Below are 21,840 nucleotides of genomic sequence, written 5' to 3' on the forward strand. Positions count from 1 at the left end.
CCACTCTTCATTCCAAATCCATTTCACGTTGCTTTCATTGCTGTTTGATTGCCAGCTGCACACATATCAGTAAAGGCATTCGCTCTTTGTTTTGTGCGTAGTGTATGAAAATGGTTAAAAATCCCATGGGTCAGTGAAAATGATCTGTTCATTCCAGTTGCCTGTTTTAAGTCAGTCAAAACATTCCAGACTTCAAAAGGGGGCTTTGCCTTCTTAGGCCATTTCTGTGTCCCCTTCTCAATGGCCCAGGAGGGCTTGGTTATTTGGATAAATTAATTTCTGGAGTCTGCCTGCTATTGCAAAAGCACTGCATGTCTGACAGCAAATTAGTCTCACTGAGACTTTAGGACTGAAAGGAAAACACCAGTGAAGGAAGGTGGCACGGAGAATAATGCGACTCGAGATTTGACGCAATATTAAAATTTACGTTTGACGTCTTTTTGTTCCTTAAAAATAGTCGTTTAAAGAAATTATAGCTGACCTCAGTTCAGAAAACATCCAATCGCAATAAACATCTCACAGGTATAAACGCCAGAAGCAATCACACGCTGATTTTCTAAAAGTAGTTCACAACATAACTGTGGGTATTATATCATGGCATTAATGTGCTCATATCATTGCTATTTACTCAAAAGTCTGAATGATATCAGTTCTCGACGACAGAAGTTGATGAAAATGTCTTCATAACATTGACTCAGACGCAAAGCCGCAGACTTAGAGCAGAGGTCTTTAAGAGCGGAGGCCTAGACCTCAGCCAACACATGAAGACAATTCAAGATAAATGGAGCATGCTATTTTCACAGTACATGAAAGGCTGCCCAAGGACACTGCTCTGAAAGAAAGAACACAGCTAGCCAGTAAAAGCGGAAAAAGGAGAAACTTCAAAGTAGTACCAAAACACATTTTGATTTAGGATAATTCATTTGATGAAATGCTTTGTGGGTCTTGGAATTGGTGCAGTTACCACTCTGAGTGCTTGAAGTGTATCAATGCGAAACTACACACCGTTTGAGAATAACACCATATATTAGCCTTAATGGTAATGTAACGTAATGGGTCATAATGCAGATAAAGGCCTAAAAACGTAAATTACAGCTGGAATTGGGTTAAATCTCAATTTAAACTACGTAAAACTGGTTATGCATTAATAAATGACAGAACTGAAGCTGTGTCGCTATGAACTAAGATCGTATCTTACACAACAGGACATAATAAATGAGTGGTTACACTTGTTTATTACTCATAACACTGGAAAAAATGAGGTAGAGACATTTACATTCAGAAATCGCTAGAATATTTCACAACCACTTATAAAGAAATGGCAAGCAATGTATTGAAATAAACATTAAATTTTGATGTAGAAAGACTAATTATATTTTCTTATAAAATACACTCTAATAATCTTTATATAACTTATGAGCCTGACAAGATTATGAACTGATCAACAATGTTAATGTTAATCATTTTTATTTGGGAAAGTGGGTTGTGCCAAACTCCCTGCCAATTTGTACTTTCATTTAGACAAAGAAAACAGTTTACATACTATACTGTATATATTTATAATGTATAAATAAAAATACACATATACATGTACATATCAAGGAAATATATGCTAGATTTTTATATTAAAAAACATTCATATGTATATATAATATAAAGTATTTACAAGTATAAATATATATATACATACAAATATTTGTAAAAAAAAATATATATACACATGTGTGTGTATTTATATATACATAATAAATATACCCAGTACACACACCCATAGTATGTAAACATAAACTTTTATTTTAAATGTGATTAATCGCAATTAATCGCAATTAATTGTGAATAATCATTTTGCAGCCCTACTAATTATATTTAAGGATGTTTGACATGTACTTAAATGAATGGAACATAAAATAGGGTCACACAAATATGACTTCTTAAAATAAATAAATATTAATAAATAAAAGTTGCTCTAAATTCAGCATATCTTCCGAAATATCTAAATAAACATGTCAGGAAAAGGTCTAATGTTCAGAATATTTTCTGTAGTTAAAAAAAAATCCACATTCTCTCTTTAAGGGAAATAAGAAATCGTTCAATACCTGTTTCTGTGGGGAAAATCTACAATAATTTTCTTCGAAAGGTAGATTTCTCTTTTCAATCTCACACTCATTAAAGTAAAAAAAAAAAAGAAATTTAGTTTCCATTTCCATTTCCCCCCCAAAGATACTAATAAAATAGTATTTCACTGGCACAACTTACCCCAAAACATTTGACACACTTTACCCACAGATGCCATTTTGGGAAACACAATATATGTAACATTTGATCTTTGTACATGATGTTTAGCCAAAAAAAAAAAAAAGTTTTTACACATTGGCAATTCATCAACATGCGAATAATATAGTAACATTTTGCATTAAAAATCCTGGTAACACTTATTTACTTCATTTAACATGAACTAAGAATGAACAGTGTTAGTTAATGGTAATTTCAATATTAACTAATGCTAAAATCAGCTTGTTAGCATTAATTAATGCACTGTGAACTAACATAATTTACAACGAACGGCTGTACATTAACAAAAATTAATAAACACTGTAATAATGTATTGCTCATTGTTAAGTCATATAGCTAACAGATTAACTAACATTATGGAACCTTATTATAAAGTGCTACCAAAATCCTTATCGTTCTAATGTGCATTTTTTAATAACAGGCAGCTGTATTCTCTAAAAGTGCTCCTCTTTAACCAGTGGCACGAGTGAAGTCTATGAAATTAGTTTTGCCTGACATTTGTATTACCAGACAAACCAAACCAGTAAAATGACAAATTTATTGAACTTGATCGAGTATAAAACCAGGCCCTTCAGTTTGGCTATAAATTACTGCACATATTCACTTCTACTGCAGCTCAACCTTGAACTCGGCGTAATGACACCAGCCGGGTAATGAGACCACAGAGCCTTGATGACGCTACACGTCTAACCAGAGGGAGGGCTAGTGTGTCAACCACACACGCTACAGTGAGACCAAACCCAATGACCACTGTTACACTGGCCTAAAACATGTTCAGTTTAACTGATACCACTCTCAATACAACCTTCATATGCCATGTTAGTCTAAGAGAAGAATTTGCTATCATACCTACTATAGAAAATGTACATAAAACAAATTTGCTGACATTAAATGCACATCTACATTACACAGCATCTAAATTCATAATATTTAAAATTAAACGTTAATAGAATTTGTTAAGATAACTGAAAGAATGAAATAAAACTCACATATTCAAACTCCATTCTTAAATTCAAATTATAATAAATAACACAATTTGGAATGATTAATTTGAATGCTTAATACTCTTCCAATGTGTAACACTTAATTTTTATTACAGAACCATGATATACTACATATTGGTTAGCTTATGACTACATTGCTTGTATTATTATGTGTTTTCTAGAAATTTACTACATAAATCCATTTTATTATACAGTATCCTTGTTAAACATGTCACATGTACTTACAATAGGAATAACTAAATTATGCATAATTACAAGCAACTAACCATAAACCAAACCTTAATCCTAATCTTATAGTAAGTACATGTTGTTAATTTATATTACTCTGTAATTACATGTATATTTACACTGCATCAATAAAATATTTATTTTAATATCAGAAGACTTTTCTGAAGGAGAAAAATCTTTTTCTATGTCACAGCTATTTGCAGATGTGATGGTACCTGTGAAAAGAATTATTCTTTACTTAAGGACAGACAAGGTAGAGTTTTTTTTTTCTTTCTTTTTACTCTGTTTTGTTGGGCTGCAGTTAAGGAAAGGACTTACAGGTCATATTCTTGGACCATTTAATGGTTGCCAATTAAATTTAACGAATAACAATATTTGATATATTAATACAGATCATTTGTAGAGAACATGTTTAATGCAAAATAAATACACATACATTTAGGGAGAAGGATTTGCCATTTTAAAAACAAGAAAACAAGTATATTACTAATTGAAATAATATGCACTAAAGTTAGTCATTTAAAAAAAAAGCATGGCAGCTAAAATACATACATATAAGCATATTTTATATAGCTGTATTTGAAAAACACTGCAGATCTGCTTCCCCTCAAGGGGGAATAGTGAATTACTACGCAGAAGTTGTGACTCACAAGATCAAAATCTTTATTAGTCCTCATTTGTTCTTTACAAAATCAGTTCCGTAATAAATGTAATTAGTTTAAATATTCAAGTTACAATATCTGTTTCTTAATCATTAATGTACTTATTTTTAAAGCATGATATTTGTCTTTATGTGTCTGTACTGTTGTAGAGTAATTAACATTTTATTTGACTTTATTAAAATCTGCCCATCTTATAGTCATTTTGATGTGCACCAATCTGCATGTGTGAAGCCTTCGAAAAAAAACAGTTTCCTGTTTCCCGCACAACAGTAAGAAAATGCAATTTTATTTATGCATTGTAATTACTAGCTACTACAAACACTGCTTTGAAAAATATTAAGATCATTTTACCTTCAGGACCTAAAATAGCAGCACATACTGCAGGGTTACCCTTTTCAGACCGTACTTGTATTTAATACTGAATGTAATGTGCCCTCTAGAGGAAGTTGCTTCAAAAAACTTTGCATCCTATGTACCAACTCCGACTGCATGTACACTGACCTATTTTTGTGCACTTATATGTTTTTGTCATTTGTCCAAATTAAATATTTAACCACTGGAAAATGAAATCGGAAGAAACAAACTCATAAGCCCCAAACTTGAATTGCGTCCACACGAATCCATCATTGTTTTGTATTCCCGTCAACGCTCAAACCAGAAAAATTGTTTATTTTCAGACGCGAACATTACGACTTGAATCGACCTCATCGGTTACAGCGGCCGAGCTTTAGAAATCGCGCCGCTCAGATGACCCGCCATTAACCCCGCAGTTCCAGTCAACTCTATTGTGGATGTAAAACTGTTAATCTATCCCACTTGCCTTCTCCAACTAAAAGTTTTCTTCAATTAATCTCTTGTCGAGAATCAGTTAAAACAGCATTCTTCATCTGTAAGAGGATCACTTCTTTAGGAGGCCATATAGGCCGCGTCAGACGCGAGCGCGGTACCATCAGAGAGAAAAGCGTCTGCGAGCGAGCCCTGCTTTGGCAGGAGCGCATTCTTAATTTCTTCATGCTCCATCTGTTGAAATGATAAAGTGCAGCCATAATGGAACACAACAAGATTAGATTAATTGGGTTTGTCCATTATACTGCAGGCCCTTCCACAGATGATCGCAATTTTCTCGGTTAGGGCCATTATTGTGAGATCTGTTTAGCGGCTGATGCAATTAAAATGGGCTTAATGTAAATTTAACAATACAAATAACACTTTCCCTCCATGCACGTTTGAGTGGGCGGCCTGCGCAAAAGTCCAAAAGCGGAACGGATAAATAGCGCAGCAGGCCGTATTTAACTTCAAACAAACCAGCGCTCGATTTGATTAGTCTGAACTCTGTGATCAATAACTGTGTTATTGATGTGATCAGCGAGCATGTTTTCATGTTCTCAGGGATGTTCGGGGATCCGATTGCAGAGCGTTCTCGAGTGTTAGATGACTGATCTACTGCGTTTAAATCGCTTGCGGGCCTCAGAGTTTACACTTCTCCTATATGCCACCAGAGCGTGTTGATATACAGACGTGTCGAGGCCAAAACGCCAGGGCGAAGGGGGACGAAGCGGCGAAGTGGATGAGAAAAGGAGAAGAATTTCCTTTCATGTCTTTTCCCTCGTCCTTGTCGATCTGATAGGGCTCTTATTGGCGGTTTCCTGCAGCTGTATCAGGTCTCTTCTAGGGGAGGAGAGCAGGAGGAAGTAAAACTGACAGAAGGAGGTCCCTGTGTATCACCCAATGCTCTGACCGCTACTTAAACGGGCGAACGGCCGACTGGACGCTTTTGGTCTCAGCATGTCTATAACTTTTGATTTATACAAAACTGTAAAAATATAATGATGTTATAGCTATTTGTTGTCTTTTTTCAGTGAAAACGGCCGGTATTGGTAACGGCTTCTTTTGTAACATGCATTTTTTCATTTGGGGATCTGAAACGACATCTGTTTTTTGTGACTTTGTTTGCATTCGCAGCACAAAGTCCTGAGTTATTGTGGCTAAACAGAGCAATTACCATAACCAATCAGACAACACAGCAAGTGTTTTGAATTAGCGTCCTATCATATTTCTGAACACATGAAATAACAAGCACCTGGCGAAAAAATGTTTTCTTTCCATACACAAAAGAGAGGAAATAAACTTTATTAGTAATTAGCTTGTCATATCGGCACTCCTCGTACTCTGGCTCTATTATTTCACATCATCAAACGTGACATTTATCATATCTACACTCTAAAAACTGCTTGGGTTTGACCCAGCAGTTGGGTAAAATGCTTAACCCAACCTTCTGGATAGTTTTATTTAACTCAACTATTGCTTAAAAATTACTATATTTCTTGCTTAAAATGAAATGACGTTTGAAAATTAATATTTGTTAATATGTTCAATAAATGAACATTTATTAGTAAGTTATAAATAAATAATAATTAAATAATAAACTTTTTTTTAATTACTTACCCTTTGATTATTGCTGATGGCTCTAGTAATTATGTGCTTGATTTTTCATTTACACCCTATTTTAGGTTCATTTGTATGATGGTGTTTTAGTGCTATTGAAAAATAAAAAGTCAAAATATCTCAAGAATAAAGTTGAAATTGCAAGAATAAAGTCTAAATATTTCGAGAATAAAGTCAGAATTATGAGAATAAAGTTTAAATGTTTTGAGAATTCTGAGAATAAATTTGAAATGTTTCGAGAATAAAGTCGAAATGTTTAGAAAATAAAGACAAAATGTTTCGAGAATAAAGCTGAAATTTCAAGAACAAATTCATAATGTTTCAAGAAAAAAGCTGATATTTTGAGAATAGTCAAAATGTTTTGAGAATAAAATTGAAATGTTTTGAGAATAATCTAAATTTTTCAAGAATAAATTCTAAATTATGAGAATAAAGTTGAAATGTTTCAAGAATAAAGTTGAAATTTCAAGAATAAAGTCAAAATATTTCGAGAATAAAATCAAAATTTTGAGAGTAAAGTCAAAATGTTGAGAATAAAGTTGAAATGTTTCAAGAATAAAATCAAAATTATTAGAATAAAGTGGAAATATTTTTAGAATAAAGTCAAAACGTTTCAAGAATAAAGTTGAAATTTCAAGAATAAATTCAAAATATTTTGAGAATAAAGTCAAATTGTTTCAAGAATAAAGTCGAAATGTGTCGAGAATAAAGTCGAAATGTTTAGAAAATAAAGACAAAATGTTTTGAGAATAAAGTTGAAATTTCAAGAATAAATTCATAATGTTTCAAGAAAAAAGCTGGTATTTTGAGAATAAAGTCAAAATGTTTCGAGAATAAAATCGAAATGTTTTTAATATAGTCTAAATTTTTCAAGAATAAAATCAAAATTATGAGAATAAAGTGGAAATATTTTGAGAATAAAGTTGAAATGTTTCAAAAATAAAGTTGAAATTTTGAGAATAAAGCCAAAATGTTTAAAAAAAAAATCTAAATTATTAGAATGAAGTGGAAATATTTTTAGAATAAAGTCAACATTTCGAGAATAAGGTTGAAATGTTTAGAGAATACATTTGAAATGTTTTGAGAATAAAGTTGAAATTTCAAGAATAAATTTGAAATGTTTTGAGAATAAAGTTGAAATTTCGAGAATAAAGTCGAAATGTTTCAAGAATAAAATCGAAATTATGAGAACAAAGTGGAAATATTTTAGAATAATGTCAAAGTTTTGAGAATAAAGTTGAAATTTTTTTAGAATAAAGTCGAAATTACAAGAATAAAGTTGAAATGTTTTGAGAATAAAGTCGAAATTAAAAGAATTAAATTGTAGCAATTAAAGTTATGATATTTTGAGAGTATAGCCTGCACATAGCCCAGAATGGGAGCACCAGAAGTTGCCAGGCCCCCGAAATGTATCTGAATATATGTGGGATTATTAGCAGAAATCAAACCATGTGTTATACTTCCAGGGACAGTATGCTTGGAAATAATATTTTACATCTTTGATTGTATTCATTAGACCTATTTGTAGTGCACCAGCCACCCAAAAATAGCAATAAGCTTTGTGCTTTTGGTAATTTTAAGATAAAAACAAAGTCTTAGCTTTAAAAATCTGGCAGTGTTAAAGGAAAATAAAAACAATGTGTCTTGCAATATTGTGTTGATGTGGTGAGACAGATCGCTATATTCATGTGAATCAATTGTCTTTTTGATCACAACGAGACATTCGTTTCATTAAATTATACTGTTTTGTTTGAAAATTCCACCACCTACTCTGCAAAAACGTCTGTGGTGTCCAATCTTTCAATCCTCACATGTATTTAATTAAAAACAACAATAAAACGTTCTAAAGGTTGACGTGGACTCTAACTCGTTCATATTTTGGAATAACTCCTGGTGCTAGAATATACTCTCAAAATATTCTAAGGCTAGAATATACTCTCAAAATATAAAAATTTTAATCTTGTAATTGCTACAAGTTAATTCTCATAATTTTGACTTTATTCTCAAAATATTTTGACTTTATTCTTGAAACATTTCGACTTTATTCTCATAATTTTGACTTGTTGTCGAAATATTTCGACTTCATTCTTTAAATATTTTGAGTTTATTCTCACAATTTCTACTTTATTCTTGTAATTTCTACTTCTACGTAATCTTAGATTTATATTTTTTTTGAACGTGGCACTAAAACGCTATTGTATATTTTAAACCAGCCATACACTCAGAAATAAAGGTGCTGCACAGAAATAAAGGTGCTTCACAATGCCATAGAAGAACCTTTTTTGTCTAAATGGTTCAAAAAACATCTGAAGAACCTTTCTGTTTTACAAAAGATTCTTTGTGGTTCTTCAGATTATAAAAAGGTAAGAAAGAGATGGTTCTTTAAAGAACCTTTTACTAAATGGTTCTTTGTGGAACCAAAAATGGTTCTTCTATGGCATCGCTGTGAAGAACCTTTTATTTTTAAGAGTGTATAGTCATTTTTAAACAATAGTTGAGTTAAATAAAATTTAAGGGTTTAAACATTTAACCCAACTGCTGGGTTAAAACAACCCAGTCCCTAGCTTTTTTTTTTTTTTTTTTTTTTTTTTTTTTTTTTTAGAGTGAACTAAAGCAACACAATGATGTGAAGACTTACACACCTTGTGGTTGAACTATCACAAGATGGAATGTGAGATATCGGCAGAGACAGAAAAAAATTATAATAATAATGGTATGCAGTGATAGTATCCAAACGTTCTTCCTAACTCAAGAACTTAAAAGTCTAACTCAAGAATATAAGAGTATACATACGCAATAAGAAGCAAAATAAAACAGCAGATCAAAATCAAAAAATAAATAAATAATTGTAAAAAAAATGTACAACCCCTCAGTATTTTTCTATTACATGTAACCCTATATCCTTACCGGTAACATATTTCAACACATTGCAGACGTTGTCCCAATTGCTCAGCATGTAATTTCTATGTAAGGAATGTGCTAAAAAAGGTAACATAGAACCTTTGGACGGTTGAGGTTCACTGAGAAATGTTAATAAGCTGCTTTGCCTATCCAAATACTCTGTTAGCTTGGGTTTTGAGATGTGGTGTAAGGGTTGCGAGCCAAAGTAAATACTTTCACAGGTAAGGGAAAAACAGAAGAAAACGTGCCTGGATTCAGACCTAATCAAGGGCCATATTGAAAAATAATGAGCGGCAAAACCCAACCAAATAATAATGCTGTAATATACCAGCAAAATTTGTTCTCGCAAAAGTATTGTGTTCCGAGATACTTTGCATTTGTTCTCACAAGTACTGAAACATAGTTTTTCCTTCCACCTCTTATTATTTCAATCGCAAAGTTATTTAGGGAAACTAAAAAAAAAAATATATATATATATATATATATGCAAAGTGATATATGCAAATACAACCAAAAAGACTATGCAAATCATTGAGAACTTACCTGAGAGATCATCTTCAACACAGAAAGTCTTGGTAGGTCAGTAGTGAACTGTGTTTGACCCTCACCATCACCTTTGTTCCTGTTTACAACAATAAAGTGATGAAAAAGTCAGCCAGGCGTTGACTGCCAATGTTCATAGGCCCAACCCTTAGCAAACAGCGTCTCCTATTGTTATCATGCCAACAGAAATGTGGCAAGATGGCCCATTGATATTAATATAACTGCAGACTTCTATTTGTTTCTTCAAACAATAACTTTTTTTAACCTTAAACATCTGGTCTGAACAATATTAGCAACTAGAACCTTATTAATCTTCTGAAACAAATCAACTAATTTTCTGTAACGTTAGAAGGAATTAAACAATGTGTAAATCATGTTTAGCTTTTCAATGAGGTTTGCACAAGCCAAATATCTCCACAACGCACCCTCAATCTCTCATTTCACTCCGCCAAGCCATTTGCATTATGTGTGTACAACACAGGAAAAACAATGTAAATATGATCCGCCTAGAATCACAAAACCTACAGGTGAATTGCGGCCAAAGTGTTACCAAACACGTCGTGTTCACCTCTCTCGCTCCAAAAAAATATCTTTTGCCATTTGCAGCAAAAAAAAAAGAAAAAATCCAAGCTTGTACCATCATGTTTAGTCATTAGACCGGTTCTGGTTCCAGCTAATTTTATGGTGGGCTGTTCTTAGACTACTGACTCATGGGATAGACACAGTACTCAGCTTGATGGAGATGAAATGAATCCAGTCATAAAACCCAACGCCAGCACACGCTGTGGAACAAACTTGATTGTGACGCTTCTGGATGCATGAGGAGGATTTCAAAAAGACCCTTTCATCTGTCACATGCATTTTTCAAAGCGGGGTAAGCTAATGTAAAAGTAAAGGTACAAATATGCCTTCAAGCCACAGGTCAGTAGGTGTGGCTCGGAGAGTCCTACAGTGAAGAATCATGGGAAATAAACTGCATTGAGCCATGCGTGCCTCCTGAAATTTGCATTGGCTTCACCCTCCGATAGCCCAGGCCAAAACCTCCTCAACATTTGGACAGCCGATCTGGTGAAACTGAGATTTTTGAGGGGGGCTTTGAACAAGAAATGAAGATGTAGTGGAGAAAAACGGTAGTCCCTCAGCCACTGCCTTACTCGATCCATATGTGGGTTTAAACACAGGAAATACCCGCCGTTCAATGTAATCAAGCTGGAGGCCTATCCATCGAGCAAAGCCTGGTGGAACTAATTGAACACCATTAAGACTGTTGCTTCCAAATATGCAGCGCACGCAAAAATCAGCTTTTATGCAATTAACAAAATCGTCGTCATAAGACGCAAAAACCATCAAGGGCTGTATTTCGTTGAGATCTAATCATGATTTCAAGAAGAATGAAAAAATTTAATTTGTGACCTATCTGTCTTTCCATAAACAAGATTCATACGGCTATCTCCCAAAACAGTAATCAATCCATTGAGACATAAATTGGCAAACCAAAAGTACAAATTGTCCTCATTACACTAAGTGCGTTGTCTATGGAGTTAAATAGATTAGAGCACATTTATGACGTAACTAAACATCTCGGAACTTACCAAAAACCAAAATATATGCTACAAATGACAACATGACTGTTGGTTTGAAATAGGTTATGAATAGGGCTGAAGAACTGACTCAAAAGAATCATTTGCTTGGTCATACTGTATGTTGATGATTCACTAAAAGAAATTAGCTGATGAAAGTCATTTGCTCCGAAATCAGACTACACTGGTCGTGCTCTATGTTTTTGTTTCACTACAAAGACTCGGTTCATATGAGTCATTTGTTCAAGGATGAAGTTACACTTGTTGTATCGTTTTGACTCACTATAAAGAATAGGTTTTATAAGTAATAAGTTCGGGAATCAGATTACTCTGGTCATGCTTTATGTTTATGAATCACCAACAAGAATCAGCTTTTAAGAGTCATTTAGTTGAGGAATCAGACTACACTGGGCATGCTGTATGTTTTTGATTCACTACAAGGAATTGGTTCATAGGAGTCATTATTTAAAGGATGATATTAGACTTGTTAAACTGTATCATTTTGACTCACAATAAAGAATCAGCATTTAAGAGTATACGTTTGGGAATCAGATTATACTAGGTCACGCTTTATATTTATGATTCATTAAAAAGAATCAGTTAGAGTAATAAGTTTGGGAATCAGATTACACTGGTCACACTTCATGTTTATGATCCAGTTTATAAGCATCATTTGTCTGACAATTGGAATAAAATTGGTCATGCTTTATGTTTATGATTCAAAAAGAATCAGCTTTAAAGAGTCATTTAGTTGAGGAATCAGACTACACTGGGCATGCTGTATGTTTTTGATTCACTACAAGGAATTGGTTCAGAGAAGTCACTAGTTCAAGGATGATATTACACTTGTCAAGCTGTATCATTCTGACTCACAATAAAGAATCAGCATTTAAGAGTATACGTTTGAGAAGCAGATTATACTAAGTCATGCTTTATGTTTATGATTCATTGAAAAGAATCAGTTTTTAAGAGTAATAAGTTTGGGAATCAGATTACACAGGTCACACTTCATGTTCATGATTCACTAAAAAGAATCTGTATATAAGCATCATTTGTTTGATATTCCAACTAAATTGGTCATGTTTTATGTTTTTGATTCACTAAAAAGAATTGGTTTATAACAGTAATAAGTTTGGGAATCAAATTACACTGGTCACACTTCATGTTTATGATTCAGTTTATAAGCATCATTTGTTTGACAATTGGAATAAAATTGGTCACGCTTTATGTTTTTGATTCACTAAAAAGAATCATCTTATATGAGTCATTTAGTAAAGGAATCAGACTTCACTGGCTGTAATGTGTTTTTGATTCAGTACAAGTTATCGGTTCATAGGAGTCATTAGTTCAACGATTAGATTACACTTGTCAATCTGTATTGTTTTGACTCTCTATAAGGAATCAGTGTTTAAGAATAATATGTTCAGGAATCACATTACACTGGTCACATATCATGTTTATGATTTACTAAAAAAATCTGTTTATAAGTATCATTTGTTTGATAATCTGACTAAATTTGTAAAGCCTTCTGTTTTTGATTCTCTAAAAAGAATCATCTTATAAAAGACATGTAGTTAAGGAATTAGTCTACACTGGCTGTGCTACATGTTTCTGATTCACTACAAAGAATCAGTTCACAGGAGTCATTTGTTTGTTTTTTTAATATTTATTTTTGGCCTTTTTCCTTTATTATAATAGGACAGATCATAGCTGACAAGAAGCGAAGTGGGAGGGATCGGGAAAGGTCCTCAAGCTGGGATTTGAACTCGGGATGCCCAAAGCGCAACGGAGCTGTATGTCGGCGCGCTGCCCACAAGGCTATTGGTGCCAACGAGCTGTATCGTTATGACTCAGCGTTTAAGTGTAATGCACTCGGGAATCAGATTACACTGGTCATGCTTCATCTTTATGATTCACTAAAAAGAATCAGTTCATAAGCATGATTTGTTTGATAATCTAACTAAATTTGTCATGCTTTGTTTTTGATTCTCTAAAAAGAATCAGCTTATAAGAGTCATTTAATTAATGAATCAGACTGCACTGTCTGTGTTTTGATTCACTGCAAGGAATCAGTTCAAGAATCAAAATAAATAAACTAAATTTTATTAACTACACTGATTTTTGTTTTTGCCCCCATTTTTCGTGAGCTGAACTCAAATATTGTTCACAAATCTGTCTAAATTTGTGTTAGTGAGCACTTCTCCTTTGGCTTGCCACAATAAAAGGCCACTCTAAAATGTGCAGTTTTATCACACAGCACAATGCCACAGTTCTCGCAAGTTTTGAGGGAGCGTGCAATTGGCATGCTGACTGCAGGAATGTTCTCAGAGCCGTTGCCCGTGAATTGAATTTTCATTTCTCTACCATAAGCCATCTTCAAAGGCGTTTTAGAGAATTTGGCAGTACATCCAACCGGCCTCACAACCGCAGACCATGTGTAACCACACCAGCCCAGGACCTCCACATCCAGCATCTTCACCTTCAAGATCGTCTGAGACCAGCCACCTGAACAGCTGCTGCAACAATCGGTTTGCATAACCAAAGAATTTCTGCACAAACTGTCAGAAACTGTCTCAGGGAAGCTCATCTGCATGCTCGTCGTCCTCATCGGGGTCTCAACCTGACTGCATTTCATCATCGTAACCGACTTGAGTGGGCACATTCAATGGCGTCTGGTACTTTGGAGAGCTGTTCTCTCCAGTTCCCGAGCTGTGTTGTTTTGAATCCCGGTTTTCACTGTACAGGGCAGAAGACAGACAGCGTGTATGGCGTTGTGTGGGTGAGCGGTTTGCTGATGTCAACATTGTGGATTGAGTGGCCCATGGTGGCGGTGGGGTTATGGTATGGGCAGGCGTATGTTATGGACAACGAACACAAGTGCATTTTATTGATGGTATTCTGAATGCACAGAGATACCGTGACGAGATGCTAAGACCCATTGTTGTGCCATTCATCCACGACCATTACCTCATGTTGCAGCATGATAATGCACAGCCTCATGTTGCAAGGATCTGTACACAATTCCTGGAAGCTGAAAACATCCCAGTTCTTGCATGGCCAGCATACTCACCGGACATGTCACCCATTGAGCACGTTTGGGATGCTCTGGATTGGGCATATATGACAGTTTCTGCTAATATCCAGCAACTTCACTCAGCCATTGAAGAAGAGTGGACCAATATTCCACAGGCCACAATCAACAAACTGATCAACTCTATGCGAAGGAGATGTGGTGGTCACACCAGATACTGACTGGTTTTCGGACCCCCCCAATACAGTAAAACTGCACATTTTAGAGTGGTCTTTTTATCGTGGCCAGCCTAAGGTACACCTGTGCAATAATCATGCTGTCTAATCAGCATCTTGATATGCCACACCTGTGATGCGGATGGATTATCTCGGCAAAGGAGAAGTGCTCACTGACACAGATTTAGACAGATTTGTGAACAATATTTGAGAGAAATAGGCCTTTTGTGTACATAGAAAAAGTCTTAGATCTCTGAGTTCAGCTCATGAAAAATGGGGGCAAAAACAAAAGTGTTCCGTTTATAATTTTGGTCAGTGTACAAACAAACAACATATAAAACTCATTTATTAAGGAACAATATCATACCAGTAACATTTGACATTCATTAGAAAATCATTCAGTGCTGGTTGTCTTGTATCTTTCAACTCATTTACTCATTTAGAATGACAATTTGGTTGCTAGCTTTGTGCTTCCAATACAACTATCAATTACAACTTAATTACAGTCACACAGACAGATGATATGGGTTTTACAATTGGTATAAACTATTTGAAACATTCTACACAACAATTGATGTTTAAATCTACTATATATCCATGCCACTTTCTTCAATCACAGTCTCTTGTAATCTTTGAGCAGCCCACAATTTTTCATCCTTCGACATCTCTGACATTTGCGGTCTTAGTTTGTTTACCCCATCGCTGGCTGTGGTGGATGGAGTGTGACTGGATGGACCGGTGCCAGTTGAAGAAGGCGCAGCGTAGATTCTGACAGCTCTGTGAAGCGGTCACTCCACACATATGCCATTGATTTAACCGACGCTTCAATAAAAGAGCCGGACGGCCCGGTTAACACGCTCTCTTCTCACACACACTTCCACTCCAGAGAGTGAATTGGAGAAGAAGGCTAGGTTCAGAAATCCTTGATTTGTAACCTTCCTGAAAAACCCTGACAAGCCCTCCCACACCCCAGCCGTCCCTCATCTCTCCCCTTCCTCCCACTCCCAGACTCCCACACAACTCCCAGCTCAGCTCAGCACTCAATACAAGGCTCTGTTGGTCTTCTGTGACAGCATATGGTTATCCACTCAAGCTGTCTCGAGACACTTGTGCATCATAGTCTGCTTATGAACAGCGGGGTTGCGTTCGAAGCCGAATTGGACCAGTGGCATTTATTGTGCTGGATATACAAGTGCTGTTTTTTTTTACTATTTAAAAGACTCATGACCAGGCCCAGATGGAATTTGTGGACCTTTTCACATTTTCTGCACTGATTTTGAGAAAATCTGCTAAATAGATTTAAATAAAACAATGTCAAAACTGAAAGGACTACAGCTTGACAGGTTGTATTGTCTAAAAACAATACCGAAAATGATTTTACACATTACACATGAATCTGGAAAGCAGTAAAATGAAAGCTGTTGACACATTTTCTAGGTCCAGACTTTCTTTTCCATTCAGAAAGGAGTAAAATCATTCTCTCAAGAGAACTGGATTCTAATAATAGCAGAGACATTAATCCTGGATCATGTTTTTGCACTTACAGTGAAACTGGCTACTGTCTTTGTTCATAAAATTTAATAAACAACTCCAAAAATGGAATATTTTGATGGATCATTTTACAAAATGGGTGCTGTTTGTGTCTCATTAATGTATACTACCATTAAAAAGTTTAGGAAAAGTTTTTTTTTTTTTTAATCTGTTTTTTTTTTTTTTTTTGATCATTATATTGGCAAAAGTGACAGTAAAAACATGTATAATGTTACAAACGATTCCTTTCAATTTAATGTTTCTTTGAACTTTCTATTAGTCAGAATTCTGAAAAAAGCACCATGGCTTCAAATAAATAAATAAGCAGCAGCGTAATTGTTTTCAGCATTGTTAATTAAAATTAATGTTTTATTTATTTATTTATTTAAGACACTGAAGACTGGAGTAAAGGCTGCTGAAAATTTAGCTTTGTCACTACTGGAGTAAACTACATTTTAAAATATATTAAAATAGAAAAAGTACTGTAAAACATTTATAATGTTACAAAAGATTCCTTTTTTAATGAATTTCCTTCAGAAATTATTCTAATAATATTTTGGTGCTCAAAAAAAGATAAAAAAGAAAAAGAAATAATAAAATAAAATAAATTGTTAATTATAACTGTTATGTATGTATGTATGTATGTATGTATTTATCCAGAATATTATTAGAATTAATTCTTGAAGGATTATGTGACACTGTAAAAGTGACTGTAAAAGATTCCTTTCATATTAATGCTGTTCCTTTTAACTTTATATTACTCAGAATCCTGAAAAAAGCATCATGGTTTCAAATAAATAAATAAATAAATAAATAAATAAATAAATAAATAAATAAGCAGCACAATTATTTTAACATTGTTAATTGTAATAAATGTTTATTTATTTATTTATTTATTAGATTTTTTTTGAGCACCAAAATATTGTAATATTAAAATATTAAGAATCATGTGACACTGAAGACTGGAGTAACCACTGCTGGAATAAACTACATTTTAAAATATATTAAAATAGAAAAATTGACAGTAAAAACATTTATTATGCTACAAAAGATTCCTTTCAAATGAATGATGTTCTTCTGAACTTTCCATTAATCAGAATTCTGAAAAAAGCACCATGGTTTCAAATAAATAAATAAAGAAATAAATAAATAAGCAAGCAGCACAATTGTTTTCAGCATTGTTAATTCTAATAAATAATAATTATAATTATTTATTTATTTATCTATCTATCTATCTTTTCATTTCTTCTTTTTTTTTTTTTTTTTTTTTTTTTTTTTTTTGGGAGCACCAAAATATTATTAGAGTGATTTCTGAAGGATCATGTGACACTGTAAAATTGACTGTAAAAACATTTATAATGTTACAAAATATTCCTTTCAAATTAATGCTGTTCCTTTGAACTATATATTACCCAGAACCCTGAAAAAGCAAATAAATAAATAAGCAGCACAATTATTTATATCATTATTTAGAATACGTTTATTTATTTATTTATTTGAGCACCAAAATATTATTAGAATGAATGAATGAATGAATAAATAAATAAATAAATAAGCAGCACAACCGTTTTCAGCATTGTTAATTATAATAACAGCTTTTTATTTTATTTTTATTATATATTTATTTATTTGAGCACCAAAATATCATTAGAATGATTTCTGAAGGATCACGTGACACTGAAGACTGGAGTAATGGCTGCTGAAAATTCAGCTTTGTCATTACTGGAATAAACTACATTTTAAAATATATTAAAATAAAAAAGCCTTTATTTTAAGTTATTACTTTAAGAATAATATTTCATCATTTTACTGTTTTTGCAGTATTTTTGATCAAATAAAAGCATCTTTGGTTAGCATAAGAAACTCCTTTACAAAAAAAGTAAAAAATCTTACCGACTATTAAACCCTTTTTAACAGTAGTGTACTTTATGTGCATTTAATAATTACCAATGAATAATTAACGCTTTTACTACTGCGTCATTACATATTACATAGACATTCTAAAGACATCAAGAAAAAAGTAAATATTTTTAAACATTATTTCTTGCTCAATTTACTTGTGCTTACATATGAAAGAAATGTTTTTTTCTCTTATTGTGTGTAGCTTTTCATTGATGTAGAGCCCTATTTTTTAAAATATATTATAACGTACAATAAATCTAACAACATAAGCTTTGAAATGCATTGCAAATACAGCGAAATACGTACTGTTTCTTTAAGAGTGGCAGCAGTTCCAGTAAGCATCTCACTGAGGTGTTCTTACAAACAATCGTTTGGATCGGATCTTCGGATACATGGAACAAGTCAAATCTTGACAAACACAATAACATGTTGAACTGTTAAATTCATTAAAAATTGAGTGGGTGCATCAACAAACTATACTGTATGTATATATTGCATTATCTTCAGCACGCATATTAAGAGCTTAGGACTGTACACAAGTGTGAGAGAGAAATGGGGTGGCAGTGTTGGACAGAGTGATCTGTATAGAGTGATAGCATCCTTAACTGAGCCCCAGGGACTAATAGGGAAGGAAAGAGGAAGGAGAAAGAGAACGAGAAGGAAACTCTCAAGTGAATGTATTAGACACTGTTCTTTTACTCCTGAAGAGTGCCCATCACGACTATGTGTCTGCGGTGTTAAAAGATAATGTCTCTCTGCTGCTCTCTTTCCCTGTGATTGATTCTCTAGATCAATACATCGCCCTTAAAGCTCCCCTTCAACACATTGATGCACGCAGCAGACCTACAGTCAGTCCGGCAGTCGGCTTCAGAGCAGCTTCAGAGAAGAAACTAAAAACTTTAACCCAGTGCAGAGGCCATGTGGAAAGGTGAGGACAGTTTAATGGGTCCTCTTCAACAAGATCCCCCCTCAGGATCCTACTGCCCCACTAAAGCAATAGGCTTAATAGTCAGTTTAGGAGATGGAGAGAGAGGAGGATAAATCAGATGTTAACATTAAGCTGTCATGCCAAAAAAAAAAGACAAAGACTCTCAGTTGGCAATTTGATTAAAAACATTTATAACAAAAATAACGACTTTATTCAACAATTTCCTCTCTTCTGTATCGGTCTTCAACACGTGTTCACAAAAGTACCATATTGCATGTCCTTATTACCTTTCTGGGCCTTGAATGTGGTAGATACATTGCTGTATATAAAAGATCAGAAAGCTCTCAGATTGTATCAAAAATATCTTAATTTGTGTTCTGAAGATGAACAAAGGTCCTACATGTTCATACAATTTAAATACTTTAATCTCAAACACTCGTCTTGTCTTTCTCTCCCTGAACTCTGTGTATTCTGACTCAAGACAGTTAGGGTATGTCGAAAAACTTCAATCGTATTTTCTCCCTCAACTTAAAAAATCATTTCAAAATCATCCTACATCGCTGCAGAAGTACCAACCCAGCCTTAGCAAAGTGAACATGCAAAGAAGATCAAACACCCTTAATAAAAAAGTAAAACAGCGATATAGGATGATTTTAAAGTTGAAGAACATGAGATGGGAATTTTTCGACATACCCTAACTGTCATGAACTGTGAAAAAACAGAGGTCGGGAAGAGCAAGACAAGAAGAGCATTTGACATTAAAAAGTATATAAATTGTATTATTTTTATTAAAATAACCAATCGTTTTGCTAGATAAGACCCTTCTTCCTCGGATGTGATTGTTTACAACCACATTTGGGATCGTTTGAAGCCGCATTTACACTGCATTTTGGAAGTTCAAACTCGGGGCACCATAGCAGTCCATTATATGGAGAAAAATGCTGAAATGTTTTCCTCAAAAAACATAATTTCTGTACGACTGAAGAAAGAAGACATGAACGGCTTGGATGACAAGGGGGTGAGTACATTATCTGTAAATTGTTGTTCTGGAAGTGTACTTCTCCTTTAATGATTGTTAATCATTAATCATTAATATTACATGAGGATTAATTTAACATATACTTGAATTTATGAATGACATTTTAACTTGGACTGTTAGACATTGTGGTTTATAGGGATAGTTCACCCAAAAATGAAAATTCTATCGGAACTTATTCAGCCTCATGTTGTTCCAAACCGCTCTGAGTTCTGTAGAACACAAAAGAAGATATTTTTTTGAAGAATGCTGGTAACAAAACCGTTTTGGTTCCCATTGACTTCCATTATATGGATAAAAATACAATGGAGCATAATAGGAACTGAAATTGCTTGGTTACCAACATTCTTCAAAGTATCTTCTTTTATGTTCAACAGAAGAAAGAAAGTCAAGTTTGGAACAACATGAGGGTGAGTAAATGCAGAGAGAATTTCATTTTTGGGAGGACTATCACTTTAAAATCTTCTATTCAAACTGTAAGTGTTAAATTTAATATTACTTTGCAAAAGTATTGTTTATTATCATTAAAAATAGGTGGCTGTTAGTTAGGAAATTGAGAGCACCTTTGTGCACTAAACAAATGTCCACAGATATATAATTGTTAATAATTACTTAATTTTTAAAAATTAATTATAATACAGTGCTTCCCACTAATATTGGCACCCTTGGTAAATATGAGCAAAGACAGCTGTGAAAATAAATCTGCACCATTTATCCTTTTGATTTTTTATTCAAAAAGTCACAAAATTGTACTGAAGTAAAACAACTGAAAGTAGGGGGAAACTTGCATTATGAAATAAATGTTTTTCTTCAATGCATGCTGGCTACCATTATTGCCACCGCTAGAAATTCTTACGAGTAAAATATCTCTGAAGTATATTCATTCATATTTACATTTTGTAGCACACCAGGGTGACTGAAATTGTCCAGCCTTGCCTTCCTGTTCCACAGGATTATAAATATAAAGAACGCAAAGACCAAATTCCCTTAATCATCTATAACAAGAAGAAAACCAAAGAATATAGTTCTGATGTACAGAACAAGATTGTTGCACTTCACAAAATATAAAGTGGCTGTAAGAAAATAGCTAAAGAAAATCCCCATTTCCACCATCATGGCGATAATTAAAAAGTTCCCATCATTTAAAGATGTTACAAAACTGCCTGGATGAGTATGTGTGTCTATATCGTCCAAATGCATGCTGAGGAGGAGAGTTTGAGTGCTCAAAGACTCACCAAGGATCACAGCTGGAGAATTGCAGAGATTAGTTGAATCTTGGGGTCAGAAACCCTATATATATATGTATATCAAGCAGCCTCTACATCAGCACATGTTGTTCAAATGGGTTTCAAGAAAAAAACTCCTGGCTCATCCAAAACCAAACTCTAGCATATTCAGTTGTCAGACACGACTGGAACTTCAAATGGGACTGGTTTTTATGGTCGGATGGAACACCGGTTTGGTGCAAACCGGTTTGGTGCAAAAGAAGTACCCCATGTCAGCGGTTAAATATACTGCTGGATCTTTAATGTTGTGGGCCTAT

General features: G+C 33.9%; 1 long non-coding RNA gene across 1 annotated transcript in view; it reads right to left on the bottom strand.

Annotated features, from left to right (window-relative positions):
* LOC127156054 (uncharacterized) overlaps positions 1-21,840 on the bottom strand; it is a 49,339-nt gene that overhangs the window by 20,673 nt on the left and 6,826 nt on the right. Inside the window, exon 2 of the long non-coding RNA XR_007825672.1 lies at positions 10,076-10,154. This is a non-coding gene — a long non-coding RNA (uncharacterized LOC127156054). The remainder of the gene's footprint in view (positions 1-10,075; positions 10,155-21,840) is intronic.

The sequence above is a fragment of the Labeo rohita genome, chromosome 24 (assembly GCF_022985175.1).
Source record: "Labeo rohita strain BAU-BD-2019 chromosome 24, IGBB_LRoh.1.0, whole genome shotgun sequence".
Classification (NCBI taxonomy): Eukaryota; Metazoa; Chordata; class Actinopteri; order Cypriniformes; family Cyprinidae; genus Labeo; species Labeo rohita.